We start from the raw sequence: 5,739 nt of genomic DNA, 5'->3' as shown, positions 1-5,739 counted from the left end.
GTTGATTAAAGGGACAAACTTGCAGTTAGGAGATGAATAAATTCTGGAGATCACTATAATCTAGTGATTATAGTAAACAGTATTGTATTATATACTTTGAAGTTTCTAAGAGACTAGATCTTAAATGTTCTCAGTACAAAAAAGAAATAATTATGCAACATGAGAAAGGTATTAGCTAATGCTACAGTTGATTTATAATGAAATATATAAATGTACCAAATCAACACATTGCACACTTTAAAGTCACACAATCTTATATGTAAATTATACCTCAATAGAAAAATAAATGATAAAAAATTTTTAAAGATGATAGATAAATTTTGTATATATAACAGTTTTTCAGAGATTTGGTTGGTATATTTCAGAGATTTTTTTTTCCCTCAACACAAACAACTACATGAAGCCAATTTAAAACCCTCCGTAGAAACATAGGCAAGCTAATATTCATAAACAAGAAATGCCTGTGTAGCAGACTTTCTGCTTTATGAAAAGAATGATATAAAACATCTGGTCACACATTAGGAACATAACTCAACCCTAGGTAAGACCAAATCTGTGATATAAACATATGTTTCACAACTAATGCTTTTAAAACAACTAATGCTTTTAAAACAACATACAACCTTCTGATGGGCATTTTTAAGGATTTTCATTTAGTGGAACGGTCACCATGGTAACAGTGTGACCATGCTGATTTGTGTGTGCTTGCTCATCTAAGACTGAATGACCGAAGTAGGCCACTTGGCAGCTGATGTTTTCAGTTATAACAGCACATACTCCTCACTGAGTTCATACAATTGTTCCTCAATCCGAATCAGCTGATACAGTAGCCAAAATGGCTGGTTGATGTTACTAGGATTCTGATATATCCGGCATCTTACACTCCAAAGTGGACCAATTTTACCATATGATTTTCAAAATGGCAGGGTACTGGCAATGCCTATGAACCTTACACGGTGATTGCCTGCAAGATAGATAACTGGATAAAATCATGTAGATGATTAAACACACATCTAGGTAGAAACTAAAAACATTTAAAACACGTGGATAATAAATTAATGTTTTTATATTTTTATTCAGATGTTTAAGCTCATATAGACACAAAATAAATCTTACATTTGTAGCAATTTTGAAGTACAGTAATGACTATAGCTTTTCTTTTCACCTAAGCTGGCTCTAAGATTTAGTATCAGGAAGAGAGTGAAGATTTTTATGACTGAAATTAGCTAATGTTAGCCAATCAATAAATATTAGTTTAATGAATGAATATGAAACCAATGCCAGTCAGTATTTTTAACAGGGAGTCCTGATTAGAAATTCAATAAAGAATATTAATTAAAATATGTCTATAATTTCACAATTTATAATGTATAATTACAAGAATTTAATTTTTAATCTAGTGAGAAAGTATATAATTATTCCAGTTTTATAGATGAATAAATATGGGGTTAATAATGATTATGTAATTCAAAGACACATAGCAGGTAACTGGTATATTAGAATTAAGTCTAAGGTTTTCTAATGGTACATCTCACATCTTTTAAAAGTCAATACAGTGCCCAATGTAGTAGGTAAGTTTGAAATACTGCTGAGGAAAACAGTGAGATGAAGTTTTATTCTTTTTTTTATTGCTGTTTCTGTAGAGTTTAGAAGAGTTTAAATAAATACGTATTTAAAGTCTCAAATGTCAAAAACAAAAATTTAACAACTTAAGAAGAACATACAGGAAACTATCTTTTACACATGAAAAAGAAACCTCTAAGTAAAACACACAAGAAAGGACAGACCACAGGGAAAAGATGGGCAACTCCACTGCCTTAAAATTAAGATGTTTATGTATTACAAAGAACCCACAAATAAACTTAAAAGGTGAGTCAAAGACCAAAAGAAGTTATTTGCAATGCATACAACCAAAAAGAATTGTTATTCTGAATTTCTAGGGAAATTCTACAATTGAGTAACTTAATAGAAAAATGAACAATAAAACAAGAATATGAAACTGTGGTTAACTTTGCTGGGAATACAAATTAAATAACACTAAGAAATGCAGATTAACCAATAAAATGCGATTTCACATAAGCTATTTTGGTAGAGTCATCACCCCAAAGAGGAGCGTTGACAGAGAAACAATGGCTTTGAAAGCAGCCACTCAAGACAACCTTTCAGAGAGAAAGCCAAGGGAAATAAATGTACTCACTTAACCCTTGTACTTCATTCTGATCTCCAGCCAGAGCTCCCCATTGGCTGAACCAAATCAGAGACTAGAGGGATGTGAACCTGCTGATACAGTCCATGTGGCCAGACTGCCAGCACAGACAGGAAGCAAGGGAGACAGGGTACAGAGTATATCTGGAGGGGTGAATTAAAGGTATTTAAAACAGAGGCTCTGATGCTTGGTGCCCCACCAAATGACAGATGTCTACAATTATTAAGTGTTTAAAAATGTGCCATGTGCATACATGAGAAAAATAAATTTAAATTTTTAAAATGGTGAATGAAAACTTCTTTTATATTATTATTTTAAAAGTCTAGTTTTAAACACTATATAATAATCCCTTTTATGATTTAAGTGTATAAACTATACTGGGAACATAGTTTACAAAACAACATATTCTCAAAATTAAATCACAAAAATAGAGCATTTTAGTCTATAATGTCAATTCCAAATAGTATGATATCAATTTCAAATAGTATTTTTTTTGCTGCTTTACAAAAAGAGTACTTGAGGGATTAATTTTAAAAAACAATTTCCTAGAAATATATAGAACACAGAAGTATATTTATTCTCACTGTTCTACAAGATTCTTTTATGTTCTTCGAGGCATACCTTAGAGATATTGTGAGTTCGGTTCAAGACCACTGCAATCAAATGAGTATTGCAATAAAGCAAGTCATGAATTTTTTTGGTTTCCTATATTAAAAGTATGTTTATATTATACAACAGTCTAGTAAGTGTGTAGAAGCATTATGTCTAAAAAAATGTACATATTTTAAAAAAATAATGCTGTTGGAAAAATGGTGCTGATAACCTTGCTCTTTGTAGGGTTGCCAAATTCAATTTGTAAAAAAAATGCAGTATCTGCAACACGCAATAAAATGACACATGCCTGTAATTTGCCTTTATTTTACACTGTTTGCTTTTGACCTTTGCAAGTAATAATCTAAAATGTAAGAGTTCCTTTTACTCACTTGACTACTCTTTTAACTACACCCTTATGACACCGAAGGAGCATCTGTACAGTCTGGTGTCCTCTGGGTTTAGATGGATGTGGATAAACTGATGTCCAGTGAAAGTATCTCTAACTGCTTTCAACTGTGTTTGAAATGGTTTTCTCTACTGTATGAGCCAGGCAGTATCTGTACTAGTTAAGGCAACCCAAACTAAACAAACACACTTTTAGTTCTTAGTAGTTAAATGAAATTCAGCAATTCACCCAGCACATATTTTGAGTAGCTTCTAGGTGTTCTAGATGTTTGAGCTACATCGCTGAAATGCAGAGAAAGGTTCCTGTGGTCCTGACACTCACATGCTAGCAGTGGAGACAAGCAATAAATAATAAACATAATAAATATATAAATTGCATAATATGTTATTTGCTGTGTTTATTCATTTTTGTCCTTTGTATTTTTTAGTCCAGTTTTATTTCTAAAATTATTTTCTCCCTTATTTCTAATTCTTAATTGAGTTCTGTCATCTCACTTCTAAGTTTTCCTAATTCTGATTCATGGTGCTTTTTATATCATATCATTTTTTCATATATGTTTGTCTGTTTTGAAATACGTTACAGTTTCAATCTGTTTTATGAAATGCCTGTCTGGTCTGGTATACCTTAGTTGTATACAGGAATATTATTTGCTTTACATTCTCTTTTTTATAGTAATTTTAGGTGGGATTTGTTCTCAATATAGCATACTGGTCAATTTTATTTGCAAAACTAGTTTTCTTCAACTTCTAGAAGACATGTTCAGGATATCTTTTCTAATTTTACGGACCCTCCCCTTTTCCGGTTGCTTTCACATAGTGAGCAAGAATATGGTGATTTGCTTTCTGAAGTTTCCTAGCTCTGTTACCCTCTCAATTTTTATCTTGATCTTCTTTTTTTTGTCTCCATTGTCCATATGCTGTTCAATTTTGATTCCACCACCACCAATTTCTCTTCAATTTTGAGCCTTCTCTTGGAAGGGAGTCCTGCTCAGTGTAGAGTTCACAGGGGCTGAATTGCTCCAATTTATTTAGACTTGTCCATGGGTCCCTTGTGTGTCGCTACTCTTTAGAGTGGTGAAAACCCTTGTCAGCTTTAGACGTTGTTCTCTAGTTGGTACCCCATGCTTTTCAGTGAGTACCTGGGTTATTTGGGAGTCTGTACTTTTAGGTCACTCCATGTTTCAGTCCATTTCTGCTTCTTCCTTCAGAAATTCTGACACCAGGCAGCTCTAGAAGTTGCTGCTGGATATTTGTCACAGACTTGTATTTTGGGGTTAAAGGAAATACTCCACAGACTTGTTAGCTATCCACAGGTTTTTTGATGTTGTTATTCATAGACTTATAGTTTGGTTATCTAGTTGCTCTATTTATGGGGATTGGGAAATTACTTCCTCGACTGCCTTCCTAGAATCTCCCTTCATCTTGCCTTTTAAGATTAAAATTCATCTGCTTAAAATTTCATCTCCTGGGAGACTTGAAAACATTATCTCATTATGTCCATGGACTCTTTGGAGTCTATAGATTGCCGTAAGAATTCTCATGACAATTATCCAAGAACAACCTGTAAGATGACAAGCTGTCCTGTTTAGAGGATCACTTTTAGTAATCTTAGCTGAATTCTCGCTAAGACTCAGACCTTCTGAAAGCTGTTTGGAATCTGAGAGATCAATGCCAAGTATTCTTCTGGTGGGCAATGACTTTTCCATTATATACCCAGAATCATCATCTTTCTTAAGCCTTCTGTCCTTCAGTAGGAAAACAAGATCATTATTTTTACAATGATTTTTCTGTAAGTAATTATCACTGATCCCATCTGGACCTAAATCAGCTAAAGATATCTGGGCAGTTGGCATGCTTCCACATCTTCTAATGGGCCATGTACCAGGGTTTCATTTTCAAGTTCCCCACAATCATATGAGAGATGAGACGATGTTCATATTACCAATACAGCTTTTTAAATATTATCAATGAATCATCATATTCACTCAATTATTCCGTTTTCACTCATCATGTTATTCTTTAGAGCCCATCCATCCCAATGACTGACTTGTCTAAAACATAGACAGTCTTATTAATGAGTCATTGCCTAACACCCTGCATGATTCAAGAATATCTTAAAACAACATTTATCAGGATCTCCAAATCCAGGAAGAAGATTAAAGGACATTCTTTAAATAGATGAAGTCAGTATCACAGCACCTAATTAAACAGATTTCTATTACGGGGTGAAAATGTCATTAAATTGGCTGTGTGCTACTGTGATTAGTTATTCAAGCAAAGCTGTGAAGCCAAATGAAAGTTCAAGCAATCATAAGCTTTCTAATAGTGCATCTACTCTAGAATTTTTAACCAGAAATCACTATCAATTTTGTTAAGCAGTTTTCAGAATCCATTACATCCTACTGCTTCGAAAACTCAGAGTAATAGATAGAATTACAGTGCAGATGTTTTCTATTACAATTCTGCTAGACAGAATTTGTCAGAGGATGCCAGAAGTGGTTCCTTCAGAAGTGACGTGGTTCAAATCTTCAATT

Source organism: Camelus bactrianus, chromosome 11 (assembly GCF_048773025.1).
Source record: "Camelus bactrianus isolate YW-2024 breed Bactrian camel chromosome 11, ASM4877302v1, whole genome shotgun sequence".
Taxonomy (NCBI): Eukaryota; Metazoa; Chordata; class Mammalia; order Artiodactyla; family Camelidae; genus Camelus; species Camelus bactrianus.
The sequence above is the reverse complement of the archived record's forward strand: the minus strand, read 5'-3'. Positions refer to the sequence as shown.